Source organism: Paroedura picta, chromosome 5 (genome assembly GCF_049243985.1).
Source record: "Paroedura picta isolate Pp20150507F chromosome 5, Ppicta_v3.0, whole genome shotgun sequence".
Taxonomy (NCBI): Eukaryota; Metazoa; Chordata; class Lepidosauria; order Squamata; family Gekkonidae; genus Paroedura; species Paroedura picta.
This window is the reverse complement of record NC_135373.1, coordinates 94,232,123-94,251,888: the sequence shown is the minus strand read 5'-3', so window position 1 is coordinate 94,251,888 and position 19,766 is coordinate 94,232,123. Positions and strand designations below refer to the sequence as shown.

The following is a 19,766-nucleotide window of genomic DNA, read 5'->3' as shown; positions in this document are numbered from 1 at the left end:
AGTGCTTGCGCTGCCATTGTGAAACAACTGTATGCTAAATCAAAGCATTAGATACCCCTTGCGTTATTGGCTATTTTGGAACACTGTTATCCAAGTGTATTAGCTGAATCCAATGAAGTCACTTACAAACATGGAGAATAACATGGCCCTGTCTATAAGGGACTTCCTGGTTAGCATTCCAATTTACAACAGCTAGTGGTTCTGAGGAATGCTACACCTGGAATTTTCTTGAGCTTTTCTGCTTCCAGAATAGATGACAACCAAATCCTGTTACATGCCTACATTTTCCCCATGTTAAAGTATTTTTATAAACTTTCAGAAATATAGTTGTTGGAATTTTATACTATTGGAACCATTAAAATGAGATTATCAAACTTGCCATAAATGTGCAGTACTACAATAATATACTCAATCATTACGTCATTGTGCTGGCAATGCATTGGTTGAATTGGGTGTTAGTCTGTGGTTGTCCTTAATGGGTTTCCTAATGTTTTAGGCTAATTCTGTCAGCACTAAAATCAAAAAGGGAATGATTCAGTTTTAACTTACATAGCAATTTTGTATTTATTTGAGCCACCTTGTTATGATTAAGTACCCAAAGGTTAATTCTAAACTGTAGAGTGCTATTGCCAGCAGATGTATCCTCAAGCTCAAGGTTCAAAGATACCTGCAACCTATCCTCTGCTGACTGCCTAGTCTTTACTGATGTATACAAAAATATTGCGTATCCAGGCTAGTGAGTCTTTTAGATGAGGATGAAACAGGCTACAGATGCAATGTCTGAGCTTTCCCCTAAGCCCAGTCAAGTACTTCTACACAGATGGAGCATGGCCAAAGGCATAAGCCAAAGGATTCTTTATCATGGCCTGCAGCCAGTGCCTAAGGAAGAGTTTGCTGTGGAATTCAGGACCAGCCTCAGGTATAGTTTCCTGTTCTCTCTGTTGATAATAATTTATTTCATTTCCCCCCTTCCTGTTGTGAGCTACTTACAGTTCCTTCAGTAATAATGAGATAACAATTGTGTGGAAGATCCCAAAATGGAATTGTATACTTTAACTTCTGACACTTGATGCATCTCCACAAATACCAGCACTGTGTCTGCTTGTCAGCTGATTTCCCCTCTAACATCCACAAAGAAAGGACCAGGAACATATAGAAATACTGGAGGCTTAGGATGTCTAAGGTGCAGGTTTATATTCCTATGCTATTCACTATCACTGTCTTAAAGATCAGCCCCTAAACTGCTTTGGATAGTAAGTTAGTCCTGTGCTGACAAAACTCCAAAATATGGTAAAGCAGCTGGACCACTGCAGTGGCCAGAAATGTATAGCTATGGGTGCATGACAGAGAAGGAACAGGATTTTGTTGATTTCTAAATGCTCTCAGCCTAGGATTTTTCTGGGGAGAGGATTTTTTTTTTCAAAATTCACTTTTTAATAATATATTTATTTATTTAAAACATTTTAATGCCACCTTTCCACACAATCAGGGTTCTTGAGGTGGCAACAGGAAAACATTTAAACCATTAAAATACAGTTTTAAAAAATATAAAATGCAGTTTAAAACACTTAAAGAGACCGGGCTACAAGAGGGGGCCAAAAACATTACTGGGAGTATGCCGGACAAATTAAAAGAGCTTCACATGTTGGTGAAAGATACCAATAAAGGGAGAGAGAATAAACTCTCTGGGGAAGAAGTTGCAAAGTGTTGGTGCAATGATGGAGAAGGACCTTTCTAGGTTCACCACCTATCTAATTTCCAATGGCTGTGGTGAGCAAGGCAGGGCCTCTGAGGATGAGAGGAATTGATAGGTTCATAGGGGAGAAGGATCACTATGCAGAATTGAAACAAAGTAGAGGTTCAAGCAACTGGCAAGTTTGTGGATGACATGTTTGTTTCAATGCATTTCCAGGATGGCACAGCTCTTGGCCTCTCTCTGCTGATGCAAGAAAAGTGAGGGCCAATATTTTATCATGCTGTGTGCAACTTCTGCTGCCTAGAATCTCTTCCCTCTATCTCTGCAGTTTCCTGTCTTTATGAGTTCTGAATTATTTAGCACACATATTACAGTAGCACCAAGAGACTGTGAGCAGGCTCACAGAGGAGCTGTTGTACTTTGCATTGTACAACGATAGGCATCCTTCTTGCCCTAAGGATCTTAAATACAAGTTTAAAAATAAGCAGATCATTATTATTTGACCTTGGCAGTCTTGTGTTCTTCCCTTACTTCAGCATGTATAGAACATTGACACTATCATTGGGCTGGCATGCAGCTATTACAGATCTGTATATGTGACCTTCATTCTTTTTCATTCTTTCATGTACATCAATCTTCCCTCTTGCTATTGTTTCCTCTCAATTCTAGATGAATCTTCTCTAGAGAAACTCCCCTCTTTCTGTAGAAAGAACCCATTCCTACACTCTCCCCAAAATACCCCTTACATAAGCAGGTTGTCAAACTGTTCTTAATTCCAGACTGCAAGAAGGAAAATGCCATAATTTAATACTCTCCTCTGGTCCCAGTGTTTTGCTTTTTTTTAAAGCATCAACTTATGTAGAAAAGTAGATTTTAGGGAGATGGGAAATAAATTAAACAGTCACCTCGCTGCTAGGATTCTTATAATGAAATAGTATTCCAAATACAGTTCCCCATCTGTAGTTTGAAATGCTATTAGTAAGGAAAATTTGACCATGTGAGATAAGCTATTAGTTAAGTCCAGGCCTCAGCTTAATAGGCAAGAAACAAATAAGTACGTGCAATATGACGAGCACATTGTGCTGCACACAGTATACCTATTAGCAATGGACTTTCAGATTTGTGGCAACAGTGGAGCCAATAGGTGAACACAGTTGATCCAGAACACTTTATGTCCCATCTCTTATGGTCATTTCAGCACTCACTCTCCTGTTCAGAATGCAAGGTGAGGAATAAAGGTATATTGAAATGTTTTTTCCACATGAATAGGGAGGTCCTCAGCATTGGCAATGGTCTCCCTTCATATAACCCTCTCCAACTATGGCTGCCAGGATTGTACCTTGAACTTTTTTTCTGTTCAGGTGGACAGCTAAGCATCTGATGAATATGACAGATGTTATTCCAGTCCTTATTCCCTTCCATCCTGTCAGTTGTAGTTAGCTTCTATTTTCTTTGCTCAGGAATGAAGAGACAAAAGAAGCCAGCACATACAATTCCTTTCTTTATTTAGGAGATTTCTACTCTACTTTTCCTACATTCAAAGAAGGTAACACACAGTAACCACTAAATACAAAATCCAAGGAAACGATAATATCCGTACATAAAATCATTTGAAGTACAACTATACCCTACCATTTCCTTGTAGCTCAAAGCTCAGAATGAAACTAAACACAATACAATTGAAACCCAATACAATAAAACATCCCTTGCAACAGATGCCTGCAGCTTAAATCCCATTAAAAGCCTTTGCAAACAAAATATCTTTACAGTGCTTCTAACTCATTTCTAAGGACAATGCCATCCTCACAATGGGAGGCTATTGAAAAGGACTAGGCTGAGATGGGATACCAAACATGCAACCTTCTACTAAGAGACAACCAGAGAGATGCAGTCAGATGGGGACATATGGAAGAGAGATGGTCCTTGAGATCTGTGGGTCTCATCCATGCTTGTTATAACTATCACCTTGAATTGAATACGGGAAGAAACGGGCAGCCAATGTAACTGGTTTATCTAAAATCAATTGGGCTTTCACTGGATCAATGTGAAAACCTTGATGAACGACAAGCTTAAAATATCATTAAGCAGTGAATCCTTGACTATCAAACTATCGTAGCAGGAGCACGTAAAACGTGCTTCCTGATAACCTTTGATATCTTCCCTTCTGCAGGAAGAATACTGGATTGTTTTTCACCACTGACCTTGCCTTCTATGAGAAGATGCTTCATGTTGGCACACATAAACTCCTTACATTAACTCAAGGGCATTTTTTAAAAGTTCCTCTGCACCTGCTCATCTAAACAACCAGAATCTATTGAGCATGTTCTCTTCTACGGTAAGCAACATATACACCACAGAGAATGTTTCCTGAAACCATTAATGAGAAGGGATGGCTCTCATGACACCAAGAAGTTAACCAGTTACTTTCTCCAAGATTGCCACCCTCAGATGACCAAAATTATCGCCAGGTTTCTATATCTATCCTAATTCACACTTCACAACACCTCTTCCTGACTGCTTGGGTATAAATTTTGATGGCTTACTCTCTTTTATGGATTAAATTTTATTGTTTCTTTTCTATATATGCCAATAAAGGTATTGAATTTTAATTTTTAACTGGTTTATCTTTCAAGAGAGGTGAGGTGTGTTCCTCTCATCTAGCACCTGACTGTAATTAAAGGTAAAGGTATCCTCTGTGCTGAAGAAGGAAATGGCAAACCACTCCAGTATCTTTGCCATGAAAACCCAATGGACAAGTTCAAAAGGCAAAACGATATGACACCGGAAGATGAGCCCCTCAGGTCGGAAGGTGTCCAATATGCTACTGGGAATGAGCAGATAGCTAGTAGCTGCCTCTAATCTGGAGAACTGGGTTTGATGTCCCATTTCTTCACATTAAGCTTGCTTTCCTCACATTAAGCTACCTTGAGCCAATCACAGAAGGGAAGGGAAAGGAAGGGAAAGTGATTGTAGGACACTTTGAGATTCCTTCAGATAGTATCTTTAAACCGCTCCTCGGTATTAAATAAAAGGGTAAGGGCTAAGTGGGAGGAGAGTGGGCGGGCTCTGTCCAGGATAAAAACTTGGAGGAGCGAAACGAGCTCCTGATTCAGGCTTCACGGCTCCTGATTCGCTCCTCAGAGTGGCACTCCAGGGCTTTGCATGCCTCCCTATTGGCTACTTGGCCCGTCTCCCAAACACCGCGCCGCTGACTCTCCAGTCCTCCCGAGCTGCCACCCTCGCCAGATGGCCGCTGGGGAGGAGGCTTGCCCCACGCTGCTGGACTCGGGGAAAACTACTTTCCCTCTGCCCAGAGACTGCCCTTGCCCGCCAATGGAACTCGCCCCTACTCACCCCCATTCACCTCCCCAGCTGCCACCACCGCCCGCACCCTTCCCACTCCAACCCCGACCCTCCATCCCCGGCCACCCCAGCCCGTGCCCTTCCCACCCCGACCATCCATCCCTCCCTGCCGCCTCCCGTGCCCTTCCCACCCCGACCCCAACCCCCCACTTACAGGTTGGTGCTTCCTCGCATGCTCGCCTATCCCCGGCCTTCACCACCACCAACACGGCCAGGCCCCAAGGACCGCCTACTTGCCGCCACAATAGCCGCATGAACGACGACACCACCGCCAAGCCTCTCTGCCACCGAGCCTCTCCACCGCCAGTGCCGGCCATGCCCCAGTACATGGCCGGCCGCTTCCAACCTCGCCTCTACCCACCGCGCGCCTGGCCCCCTGGACTGGTGATACTGCCGACCACCACCGACAACCACCGCCACTCCCAGCAAGCCTCCGGAAGGTGAGTCTGAGCAACAGGCCGCAGCCCCGCCGACCACGCCTGGCTACCCAGCCGCCTGGAATCCCACGCTCCTGCAGCTAGCGCCCGCTGTATTTACACCACAGCGGGCTTAATTCCTAGTAAAGGTATAAAAGCCAACTCTTCTTCTAAAGTAGGCTCAACTACTATAAAACCTTTGTTCCCTTAGCATCCTCATTTCACAGCACAAGGAAACCCAGTAAACTTTGTTGGTACCATTTCCTTTTGAAAATGGTACAGAGACATTATTTCAGGGCAAGATTGATAACCTATGCCTAGAGATTAACAAGGAAAACCATGCTAATAAGTGTGTGTTTGAGTGTGGCCATTTCTACATTTTCTGGTATATGTTTGTGGGCTTGCTCTCCAAAGTAGACAGTAAAGCCTAAGACAGTAATAGTAAATGTTTATAATCTTCTTGGAAATGTTTCCGTAGATCCCAAAGGACTCCATTCTCTCCCTACACAATCCAGTCTTCAGACCAAACACTTATTGGATCAATAAGAAGGCTGTACTATATGTACCTCGGCAACCACATGCAACCACACTTTATTGATACTGGTCATTGACCAGTAAGATTCCAGCATACAACATATGTCCAAACCTCAATTTGTTAATGTAATACAAGCTAAGCAACAGGAGAATCTTGTAGGGAATAATCAGTAAGAAAGAGAGGGGCTTCACTTCTTCATCACACATGCTCAATTCTATCCCCCCTCCCCCAAGCAGGGATGCCGTGGGGGAGCATTTTCAGGAGTGAAACCATAGCCAACAACAGATTACTTCCATATATGAATCACTTCAGCAAATACAAGACTTAGAATTTCTTCTCAAAAAAGAGTGATTCTTTTAAACAAAAAGAACAGAAAAGAGTGTATAATTGAAGAGAACTAAACACTGCTCCTCCCCTTTCTTATTGTGTAGTATTTGTTTGAAACTTTTCCAGCCCAATTCAATTTCAGTATTCTAGCTGCAATAGAAGAAAAATGTCTTAAAGAAAATGGAGCATGGCAAGGGAAGTTGGAAAGAAAGGGGGTATATTTTCTGTAAAAGGAGCTGATAACTCCAAATATTTCCCGATTTACACACAAATGGGTGGAGAGATGCATAGGTAACTGTGGATCTCCTCCCCATAGTTTGGTTGCCAGTTTAAATTCTTCAGAGTTTAAATTCTGGTTTTTCTTAGTTTTTTTTAAAAAAACATTTCTAATAAGAGGCTATTCCTCCAATTGAATTTTTAAAAAACAAACCTTTTTATTGCAAGGGGATAAAAATAAGGAATTAACTCTTTCTTGAATTAACTGATACTTGTAACTGTTCCTTGATTGTTTTGGCTTTAGTAAATGCATGGCTGTATTTCTTAAATTGGCAAGCTATTTTTCCAGTATTGTTTGGTACAAAAACTGGAAACAATTTGCCAAGATATGGAATGCTAATTGTTTCTGTTTAGACATAGTTATGTAGTATAATGTGAAATAATATAATAGGTTGTTCTCTATTTTTACATCCACAGACACACACACCCTAAACAGAGTCTGTGTTATCAGAAAAACACAATATTCACATTAACTCTCAAAGTGAGTCATGAGAAGCCAGCCAACATCCCATCTGGACTTACGAATTAACCTTAGGAAATCGTATGTGATATAGACATTTCTGCCTGCATATCATAAAGACCTGACATATCCAGCCTTTCATTAAAAAGGCTCTGAGATGTGACTTGAATAACAATCCATCTCAGCTAATTAGTGTTTTCAGTTCAGCATATTCACTTTCAGACGTATTGCTGTTTGCACATGGTAATTTAGGTAAACAGATCCCATCCACAGCTGCATCAATTAACACTGCTAATCAAAACTGAATTCAGGTAATTAGGCACATTTATGCAAAAAGTGTGTAATTTTTGGGGGGAAGCTAGATCCTGTAGTAATAGTTCAATAAGAAGGAGCCTCTTTTTGGCAAATAAGGAAAAAGGGCGATTTAGCATAAGTGTACACATTGGGCAGACTCAGTGAAAAATATCTAAATTAAATCTTCTCTATTAATTGGTTTGTTTTTCGAAACTGTGTGCATTTTAATGTAATTATCTTCCTCAAGATTTCCAAAACTATGGACTGATTCACCCCAGAACAAAGAAACACATTCAAGGTCAATGTACCTACAAATATGTATCAGCAAGAATAAATTGGCAACATTCAGTCTTACAATACACAGGAATACTGTTAGGGAATGTTTTTTTTAATATGCATGTCTACTTATGTCACTTCTCTTTCTATTATCCATATTTAAATTGTTAGATAACCTATATGCTAAAATAGCTTAAGCACCATCCATGGAGGGAGACTAGGGGCTAAAGAAACCCCATTAGGGAGCCAGACAGAATGCATGAAGCTGCATGGTTAGTGGAAGCTCCACAAGAAATGGCAGGAGAATACGTCAATGATTGGGGGGGAAATGAAGGCATTAAGGAAAAAGTTAAATGGACTGTAAAAATTTGACAGGCAGCATGATGTAGTGGTTAGAGTATCAAACGATAATCTGGGGCAATCATGTTTGAATCTCCACTCCACTATGGAAGCTTGACTTGCAACCCTGGCCAGTTACACACTCTCAGCCTAACCTTCTGCACAGGGTTGTTATGATAAAATAGAAAAGTGTAACAATATAAGTTTCTCCGGATCCCCAATGGAATAAAAGTAGGGTAAAATGAAGTCAGTAAATAAATAAAATGATACAAACACACACACACACCTGAACCTAAGTGGCATCCCAACTCTCAATATGGAGAACATTCACACCCGTCTTCCCTTTCAAGGAGGACTACCTGCCTAAACTCTTGTTACTGCATAGGGCTGGAACTCTGGATTGGGAATTTTCTGGTGATTTGGAGGCGGTGGATCCTAAGGGATCCTAAGGGAAAAGGGAGGGATTTCAATGGGGTATAATGCAGAGTCCCCCTTTCAAAGCAGTTATTTCCTTGCAGGGGAACAATCTCTCTTAAAGGTAAAGGTATCCCCTGTGCAAGCACTGGGTCATGCCTGACCCTTGGGGTGACACCCTCTAGCGGTTTCATGGCAGACTCAATGCCAGTGCCTTCCCCAGTGCCTTCCCCAGTCATTACCGTTTACCCCCCAGCAAGCTGGGTACTCATTTCACCGACCTCGGAAGGATGGAAGGCTGAGTCAACCTTGAGCCGGCTGCTGGGATTGAACTCCCAGCCTCATGGGCAGACAGATTTCAGACAGCATTTCTGCTGCCTTACCACCCTTACCTCTCTTACCTGGAGTCTAATTCTGGGAGATCTTCCACCATCACCTGGAGACAGGCAAGCCAACTGCCACAAGTAAAACAGTATGCTAAGCTGCAGCAGTTTGCCTACATTTTTATGGTCTTGCAGTGTTATGTAATGGGTCTTTCCTCTGTCCTCGGAACACATTGATAGCGCATGGTGCTTGTGTACAGGGTTGACGTGGAGCATTACATCGTTTCTGCTATGCTGGTGCTGAAGCAATTGTCTGTATCTTCTGCTGGCTACTTCCACCAATTACCAGAAGCATCACAGTCAAAGACAAGAGTCAGATTCCATAGATGAGTGCATGTCACCATCAATACAAACAAAAACCATACAGTATAGGGTTGGCTAGGAAATTATCTGTCTCATTTATAAATAAAATCTACCCTTGGAAAGATCTATCAAACAACAACAAACAAACAAAAAACCCTAACAAGCAGCTAGACATTTATCAGCCCATTTTTGCATGAGAATGGCATAGGTTTGAGCAATTACTTAATTTCCTACAGGATAATCTATGTAGATAGTCACTATTACAAAAGTCGCTTGCTGCACTCATCACACACACATCCATGTCATATGTTCAGTGTACAGGTACATGGCAAAATAGGATGTCAATCCATGTTTCCTAACCAAATATGTGTCATAAAAAGTTAATAAAACAAATGTAACACAAAGTTCATTATGGGCCTAATCATAAATCTAATGTAACTAAGAAGCCAATATTCTGGTATCAATGCATCTTGTTCCAGTGTTTATTTATCTGCTTATGACAGAACAAAGACAAAAGCATTATACCAAATGTACATGTTATTATTGGACCTTAACTTTAGTCTAGAGATTTCAGCTATGTATATGCAACACAAAAAAACAGGTCTACCCAGAAGTAAGTCCCATGTTATTCAGTATTGCCTCTGTCTAGAGCACGGCTGCCAAATCCAAGTTGGAAAATTCCTGGAGTTTTAGGGGGGCAGCCTGAAGAGGACAGAGTTTGAGGAGGGAAAAGAGCTCAACAGAGATGTGCTGTTGTAAAGCAGACACTCTGAAGTTGCCATTTTCTCCATGGAAATTGATCTCTGTAGTGTGGAGATCAGTTGTGATAACAAGAGATCTCCAGGTCCCTTCTGGAGACTGGCTTTGCCAACATACTGGCTTGCATTGCGGAGAAAAGGAAAGGGCAATTGTTGGTCAAATTTTTTATAGGAGTTTGGCAAAAGTGGTATTCATGCTCCTTTAGGCAATGGTCAATTAATGCATTTTAAAATAAAAATGGCAGAAAAGTACTTCTAGTTCTGATTTACTCACATTTGGAGTTTTTTTACAATTAAGCTTGAATAATGCCATGTTGATTTTTTTTTTAAGCCAGGCAATTTTCATTAATAAATGTCTTTGTCATGTTGTAGCTGGAATTCCACGGATAACTTTACAAAGGGTAATATTGATTTTTTTTTTACAGATGTCTAAAATGAACCTATGTGCCTACCCCTGGCAAATTCACGATTTCATAATAAACCAATATATGACAAAATTGATTTGTCACTAAAATAGCATATTATCTTTTCACAAGAAATAGCAAACTTCTTTCTTTAAAAACATTCAAGCTTCTATTACTCATTTTCTAGAACATGCCATGTGAAGAGTAACCAAATTCAGTAAAACAATGTTTATAGGAGTCTTTTTCCTCATGCAAATTTATGACTGAGAATCTCTCCCAAGTTGTTTCACAGACAGTGGATTCAGGCTTGTTACTCTGGGTGAATATTCAAGTTGGTTTACATGACACAGAATCCCAGAGTATTTTAATCACATTCTATTATTCACTTTCCTTTGTCTTCTGTATCACTTTGAACTACTTTTATATATGCATACTCAGGATAATATATTATTTTCACATTATCATTTAAGTCCAATTGGCATATGGCCCAACAATGGTACTGCTCTGCTGCAGTATGCATAAAGATACTGTAACCAATGTGCCTTGTCTGTCATGCAGTTTTTTCCCACCCAAAGTGTTCTCAGTATTTACAAGCATGTCACAATCATGTGGGTATGAACATGGGAAGAAGCTTCTGTAGAACTATGTATAAATGTGATAGGACTGTATCCTCAGACAAAAAGAAACTGGGTGAATATCCCTAAATAACTAGGATTTGTCTTAGTTTAATCCACTGAATCCTATGATAACAGCTTAATTAAAGAAGATATTGCAAGTATATGTGTAGGAAAATCTGTATGAGCTGTATGTGTATACTGCCACTATAAAAACATAGATGAGTGATGTGTGTGTGTGGTATGGTACAGTGTGATGTGATAAGTTGCCACCAGTTGGGGATTTTCGTATGTAGTGTCATCACATATAGCAGTGTATGGTTAGGATATGCAAAATTTCCTATGTGGAAGTATCTGAGAAAGTTATTTTAGACTTCCTTACAGTGATGTTACTGTGTGAGTGGAGAGAGAGAGAGAGAGAGAGAGAGAGAAACTTATAAGGCACCAAAGTGGTTGTAGAATCTGGTCACCATCAAACAGTCTTCATTTTCAGGCAAAAACCGTTACTACTGTAAATAATTATATGTACTGTTCTGCCATCATTGTTCATGGACACTGACATTTCCATAAGCAAGGACATAAGACTCAAGGCCATCAGCATTCTCTTGAAGAACCCAGGGAAAGTTTCCTCTGATTCCTCTCACACCATCCATAGCCATCCCAAATGTCAGATGAAAACAAATTAGATATATTCCTAGCTTAATATGTCTTCCCAAGAATTTGAGCTCACTACTCCCTATCTCCTCAGCTACCCTGATTTTCATTTCCTCCAGAGTCCTCAAAAAGATTTTAGACATTCATATGGCACTTCACCATTCTGTCATTTGTATAGCACCAAACCCACAAATGACTGGGTGGTTTACTTACAAGTACAGCTGAAGTAGTAGTTGCAGCTTGCCATAAAGCAAATATGTAGCCAGCCAAGCAGGATGAACATCAGAAGAAAACTCTCAGAGGATAGCCAATGTTTGTCTTCTGTAGAACAGTTAGATTTGAGTCCAGTAGCCTCTTAGACCAACAAGATTTTGGGAGTATAAGGTTATGAGAGTCAAAGCTTTGTTTGTCAGATTTACAAAGAGGGCTTTCACTCTTGAAAACTTATATCCCCAAAATCTTGTTGGTCTTTAAGATGCTAACAGTCTGAGATCTATCTGTTCATCTGGAGAGCCCATTATGCACGGCCGACAAGACGGCGATTTCGGGTCACATGGAAAACGCGGAGGGGGAAGAAGTGAAGCAAACCGCTTATATACGGGATGGGACTCACGGCAGCAAAACCCAGAGTAACTGATTATGCACGTGGCAACCCTGTCGCTGCTTCTGGTTGCGCCCCGGTCACCCGGAAGCTGCGCTTTCTTCCGCGTTTCGCTAACGTGGATTTTTCGGTGGCGTGCACTGAATCTGCAGCCAGTTGCAGCCGGCACCATGCATTATCGGTGATTTTAGTCACTGCCATTCCATCCTGAATGTACATTATTCCCCCCCCCCCCCCGTGCATAATGGGCCAAAAAGGAACCTGGGGGCGTGATGATCATCTAAGTAAGGTATAATTTTTGGTTAAAAAGTATGAATGGAGCTCCCGAAGATCTGCAAGAGAAGAATGCCTCAGTGGGATTTGGCCTTCTTGCTCTTTGGAGCTTTGCATCACTGTTTTTATACATCTGATGATGAGCAACAGAGTCACAGGAACTTAAGACATTTATAAACATTTATGGTTTTTACAAGGTAAATGTTAAGAAACACATGATCAAAAGATGAAGGGCAGGAACTCCAAGAAAAGAGATAATAGAAGGGAGATATAATTAAGAACTAGAGAGTAAGAGCTAATTATAAGTCAGTAAAGTGCCTTTAAGCAAATATATCACTTAGTTAATAATCAGGACTAACTCAAGCCTCTAGATGCATTATTTAGGATATGGAAGGATTTTGTTCTGCCCCCCCCCCCCAAACCCTCCACAGTGAGTTTAGTTTTCAACTTCGCATATCCCATAAGAAGAATACTTTTTTCCCCCTGTTGGCTTGTAAAGTGTAAAGAAAAAAGCTAGAGAGAAGGAAAATGCTACCTCGGAGCCTTTAATTTCTTTACTTTCTTTACTACAATGCCTAGGATTCTGCTACCTGATGAAAGAGAAATGTGTTTAATAGGATATAAAGAGCCTGCATATTTATTATCAACTTTAATAGCATAATTTTTTAAGAGAGAAATTTTTGGAAGACTGAAGTAGAGAATTTACAAATGCTGACCTTTGTTGATCAGCACTGTGATAAAGGAAGCAAAATCTGTAGAGTTGTCTCTTCTACAGAAGAGTAAAAGCTTCTTTTCTTCTGCCTCTCAGTTGATGCATAGGCACATTGGAGAATCTGGGACAGTCAGGAATTCTCAGACTATTAGCTCAGAATGTCTTTGTGTCTCAGGGGAAGTTATGGTCCACTTCAATCCTGACTAATGATCTATTTGGGTCTCTCAAATATATTCAGGATTTTGGGGATGACAAAAACGGTCCTGAAAAGTTCCAGAAATATTTGGATTAACTGGGAACATCAGGACCTAGTGTTTGGAGGCTCCCCGGACTGTTTATTCCTCCCTCCCCCATGTTTCTGTGTCTCCTTGGGCTTAGTATCAACTTGTCAGGTGGCTTTAGGTAAGATCCTGTGAGTTTCAAGTGGTCATGTTGTTTTTTAAAGGTTTAATCTTCACTGGGATTGGTTTGTGTGGGTTTGCTTTTTTGTGGCTTCACACATTTTACATGGAAATTCTTGTATTTTATGTAGGTTGAGATACTCATGGTTTATGTAGATTCATATTTTCCCATTTTAACTGCAGCACCCCAATGGTAAATCAACTATCTTAGCTATAGAATTATTTTTTAATCAGAATTATAGGGTTGATGCTGATTGTTAATGGGTTTTTATTATGTATTTTATAATGTTTTAACTGGTTTAATTATATTTTATTGTATTGGTATGAATGTTGGAAGCCACAAGTGGGTAATCCCAGGAGTGGCAGCATATAAATTTAAAGAAATAAAATAAATTGTAAGGCTTAGCAGTAGCTTCCAATAGCTTATATTTTTCATGAAGTTGTCTCCCTTCCAGAGGAAACAGTGAAGGGCATCTGGGAAACCCTTGTTCAAGGGCTCATAGAATAGGAATTCATGGTCCAATTGACTTGAAATTTGGGGGTTCTTTAAAGGGCATTATTTATTTGTTTGTTTCCTGCACACTCCTAGTCCTCACTGCTTTACTTCCCAAATTCAACCTCAATCATGACCTTCAACATAAATTTTTCTGGGCATATCAGGGAGATGAGAGTATAACCCTTCTCCATACCATCTAGCTTGTAATGCACATCAACTTTTTAATATGAATGGAAAATGGGGAATTTGATAATGTGATAGTCTGCCTACAGTCTGAAAAGGAACAATGCAGGCACAGTTAGGACAATCACATATCGCTTTTGTAGACCAGCCCATAGATTTCAGCATTATGAAATGTTCTCCCCAGCCTAGAAAAACAGCTCCCTGTAAAAAGAATGTTAACTTTCAGCAAGTACAGGTTTACTCACCCTTCTCCTTTTTTAATCTGCAGGGAGATTTTGTGATGTCACAGGCTTGTACTCTACATTAAAGTTCTATAGCCATATAAGTTATAGGATGGATACAGAAATAGGTCCCTTAGAAAGTCCCTCAGAAATCCATATGAGAATCACTGGTTCAATTCCACTGACGTCTTTTGTGTAGTAGCATGAAAATCAACAGTAATGAATTAAATCGCAAAACAATATTATGTTATGGAATATTGGGGGGGGATTATAATTTTGATTCTCCGGTAGCCTCCAAATCTCTTCCTTAGTATCACCCCCACTCAGTGTTTTAGCACAAAGAATCCAGTTTAATCATCAAGATCTTATCAACTTTTTGAACTCTGGCAAAGTTTTAATTCAAACAGTAATGCTGAGTCACTATCTCAAGTATGAGTCATTGCAGGGACAGCATAACAATATTGACTTTCATGGGAAATGCTAAATCAAGATTTTATTCAGAATCCTGGTTGAAAGTTTGTAAGAAAGAAATTAGGTATTTATGAACATGACCTGTTTAATCAGATGATGCCCGAAAACATAGCAAACATATCATGTCAACCCCTACATTAACCACATTGACCAATGCCATGATATAATGAAGTTTCGCTTTAAACTGATCCGCTCCTAAACACAGATTATCTCTCTTCAGTGAAGAATTATTATAATATGATTTCCATAGCAAAATCCTGTTTACGATTGTATAGGAAATTCAAACATTTTTAAAGATCTGTATTAATTGCCTTCTGGGAACACAATCTAATTGATATCAGCGGCAGTAAACAGATAACTATTAACCTCTTACCTGTTTTTTGATAGCTTCAGTTCATTCTTTCTTTGTTCTGAAACTCTTCTGCAGGACATACTTTTCCGTTTTCTTGATTCTTGAAAGTCATTTTGCTATTCAAATGGATTTGCCCGAGCTAAATCATGCTCCTTTTTTATTATCGTATCTTCTCACCAACAGGTACAAATGAAAATTAAAAGGGTTTTTTAAAAATATGAATGATATTTCTCCATGTTTGCATTTAAATTGAACTCAGCCCATCAGCTTTGGGTTTTAATTTCTGAAGGGTTAATCACCCGAGCAAAGGTCCATCAAGCTTTAATCTTCAAGAAAAATTACTGCAGCCTGAGTCACCTGGGGGACATTTATTATATTCTTATTTCGGTGCAAAAGAATGCTGCGCTAATCTTCTAGCCCTTTATATTAGCACATTTGCTATTAACATATTTCTCAAAATTATGAGTTCCTCAGAAACTATTACGAGGAGTTCATTGCTACATATCCCAGGAAATAATCCTGTTAAAAGCCAGACACATCTGCTGTGACATTGCTTTAGCGTTTCCTCCTGTAATCCATGTAGACATTTGGTTCTCCAGATGAGTTCTAACAATACATTAAGTCTCAATTACATGAAATATTATGGGAGTGCCGAATGAAACAATGATTTGCTCGTTCAAGTAGCTTAATCTTTCCTTCTGTTTGAAATTTGCATTACTAATCTATTGTTCCTTCCGTATTTATATCACTTCTTATTCCAAGCAAAGCAAATTATTGATTTTTAAAGCTGATATTGAACAATAAAAATGCCAGAAAAGATTAAAATTATTACCTATCACAGGCGATACGGAAGGAATAATTTTGGCCAAGCAATGAAATTTTGATTGAGAGCAATGTCTTTTGAAAGGGAGAATGCCAGCCACCACATCTAATTTCATTTGAGGAATGAAAATATATATCTTTGCTTTATTTAGGCAGGCAGTGTAAAATAGCTAAATGGTATACTTATTGAACACTACTTGAAATGTTTATGCATTATAATATTCTCATATATCTTAAAATCTACAGATGACGTATTGCAAAAAAGAAAATCTCTGAGAGACCACTGTTTCCTTAGAGTTTTTTTTTTGCAGTTATCATTAAAAGTCAGTAGCTATTGCATATTCAGTTGAAAGATTTTAATAAATTTCATAATAGCTCAAAGAACATGCAGTCGAAAATGGTTCTTCAAACAGATTAAAATGTGCAATTTCATTTAGAAACAAAAGCAGTTACAACAACAAATAACAACAAAACACCATTCCCACCCCCCAGGGATTTTCTGCACCTAAATGGCTCAAAAGCAGGCAGCCTTTATAATGTTTTCTTGCTACTCTTTCATGGACTGCTATATGAAAAAGCGACAGCAATTGTTTTCTTTCTCTTTATTTCTATCCTCTCCTAGTCTCTCTCTCTCCCTCTCTCCAAAGTATGTGTGCTCACATACATAAACTCACATAGATATACACACACTCATCACTGTCAATATTCCTGGTCATATGTTAGCCTGGCAATTGCAGCATGGACTTTGGGGACAACTAGATGAACAAATAAACCTTACAAAGAAGAAAAATACAATCACAAAGAAAGAGCTCAGTGGAGTATTTTTTTTTTTAACCCTCCACCCCCAAGTGTAAACCTTACAATGGCGTAACTGAGACATTTGGATAATATTTCCAAGATGTTCTGGGCATTGAAAGTTAAGGCTATTAATCAACTACAATTATAAAGTTTAACTTCTAAATTATTAAATATTCACTTATCTATATTTTTAATGACATTCTTTAGCTCAATGGAAACAGGTGCGGAGGCTCCTTCCATGTTTGATGCATGATTTAAGTCACATTTAAATGAAAAGTGGAAACCATTTTATAACACCTACTGCTAGAGAAAATACTAACCATGGCAACAACCAGCACATTCCTAGCTTTTTAAAGATAATATTTGGCATGATCCTGAACAATGACAGGCAGTAATAAATTTGTTGTCCAGATAATAAATAACAAGTAACATGAGATTTGATTAAATGTGAAAAAACAGTCTTGAAACTGAAATTAAGATTCTTCTGGTTGTTCAATGAAGTGATAAAGATAACGCAACAGGGAAAAGAGACATACCATGATAGCTTTCAGGTGTACTACTTCTCATTCTTCCTACATAATTCTGCAGCTCCATTAGTCCAAAAGTCGACTCTGCTAGGTTTGTGATCTTTGTGGGCGACAACAGAATCATATTGCCAGCAAATTCTTTCGATTAAACTTCTTGGACACGGTAGCAACTTTGTTAATTATGATATTAGCCAGCTGGCGGGTACGATCAATCATCCACTATAAGAAAGCCAGACAACGAGACATCTAATCATTGCAACCAGAGCAGATAAATTTTGTTCCTTTCTTATACGTGTCAGAGATTCTATCCCTCCTGACCCCTCTACACTGCCATCGACTGTCACATTTAGATTCAGCAAGCTCCCGGCTTTTCTTTATCCCTGCCTTAGATCAGAAAGTCCTGGTTATCAGGAAGACAAGCGTCACCAGCTGTCTTAGAGCAGGAAGGCAATCAGGTGAATAGTACTTATTATCGTTGGTTGCTTTCTGAGGAATGACAAGATTGATTTGAGACCAAGAGCGCATCCATATCTCAAGAACAGTTTGTATGGCTTCAAGTTCAGATTGCGGTACATATGCAAAGTTGCATATGTCAAATGTAGGGGACTAGACCAAACCCTTGGAAATTTAGAAATTCCCTAAAGAACATGATGTGAGGAATTCCCTTTGCCCTTCCCCTTAAAAAGGCAGGAGCAGGTGATCCCTTGCGTACCCAAGGGACTGTATTCCACAGTTGGGCAGTCTTAACTGGGTCCACGGAAACAGTTGGCTTCCATTAAATGTTGTGTGTAAGCACATTCCATCTCAACCAGTCTGACAGTCCATGAACTCTTACAAGCAAAACAGATTCCAGAATTCTAATCTTATTATAGAAAAGCATTCACCTACATATATGTGAGATCATAGTTAACATTTCACTCTTACTCTTATCTATTATATGCTTGCTATTTTTAAGCAGTTAAAAATACTAGCGAGAAGCTGAAGCTTTTGGATTTACTGTCTTTACCCAGTAGTACAGTATTACATTTCAAAAATTAGATGTAAGTTATTCATCCAGCTACAATAGTTTTATAGTATAATGCAAAATTTATCTTGTAGAAGGGTTATACACACTGTAGAATACTGTTTTAACTTGTCATTGCTTACATTGATCATTTGTATCCAGGAATCAAAATAATATTTCTGTATGGTTTACTGACCTGGAATTGCTTCCTATGATGCAGTAAGGACTACCTTAATTGTTCTTCCAACCATCTGCTGGTAAAAGTCTGAAATCTATCTCTATTCTTGAGGTTAAGTAGGGGGGAAAATTAATGCCATAGAATCCTAAGCAGAGTTACAGCATTCTGAGCACATTGATTTCCATGCACTTTGAAGAGTATAACTGTTTAGGACTGTGCTGTTAGTTATAACCTGCATCTTAATCTTGAATTTGAAATTCCAAGAGAAAAACAATCTATGCAACTACAAAGTTATCTTCCAACACTATTTTTAGCATCCCATGTTAAGACTTTTAGACCTCTAAAATACCAAGAGACCTTACAAATGCAGCAATTTATATAAACAAACTAATCAAATGCTGAAGATTCTCAAATTGACCCTTGAATCAGAGTCCATCCTATTCCCTTCATTGGCCAGAGGAGGAAATACAATAACACAGCTGCAAAAATGTTGAAACATTTATTGCGTAAGAATTATCTCTCCCATTTTTTGTCATAATTTTGTAATGCATAACTGCAGAGAGAATAGGACGGGGACAATCATTGTGAAAAGACATGGTCCATAAGGGCTCTCCAATGTTACAGTAACTCAATACAACATGTATGTATATTAAAAATGTGATGCAATGAACAAAATGAATTAATTTAGAAAGAAGTTCATGGGCTATCCATGCCAGATTCAATCATCTGCAAGTGTAAACAGAGTTTATAAAACTGAATGGTTCATTTGTGCATTTAGTTTACACACTTCCAGCTGGAAATTCCCAATGGATTTCAAAATGAAAATGAATAAGGAGCTGAGATGACAGTGGAAGAGTCCCTGAATGAATAGTGTTATGTCAATGCTCCCTATCCCTTGACAAAGGAGTTGACAGCATTATTATGGAGAGGAGAAGAAGTAGGCAGAGAAGTGGAATAGAATAACGTTAAAGAAGGGACATGTCACACCACCATGGAATATCAGTCCTTCTGTCATTGAACCACACCAGCCCTTTAACTGGAGCAAACATTTCATTCCTAAGACTGTAGCCCCTCACTTGCCACTCAAACAAATGGAACAATGAAGTAAAGTAGAAGCAATTCACTCCGTATAAATACTAATTGCCTGTTTATTTAATTAACGTTTCACTGCACATGCCAGCATGGTGCATTTTTTCATTGAATGTTTCATTAAATA

General features: G+C 39.1%; 1 protein-coding gene across 21 annotated transcripts in view; it reads right to left on the bottom strand.

Moving 5' to 3' along the window:
- The window catches only part of LOC143838184 (uncharacterized), a 229,256-nt gene that overhangs the window by 23,524 nt on the left and 185,966 nt on the right, over positions 1-19,766 (bottom strand). For 15 of the 21 annotated variants that reach the window (XR_013231261.1, XR_013231263.1, XR_013231262.1 and 12 more), the window contains 2 exons: positions 17,379-17,588; positions 15,244-15,391 (listed from right to left, as the gene is read on the bottom strand). The exons of 5 other annotated variants lie outside the window; for them this stretch is intronic. The gene's annotated coding sequence lies outside the window, so the exon portion shown is untranslated. The remainder of the gene's footprint in view (positions 1-15,243; positions 15,392-17,378; positions 17,589-19,766) is intronic. One more of the 21 variants, XR_013231277.1, reaches the window with a different exon arrangement.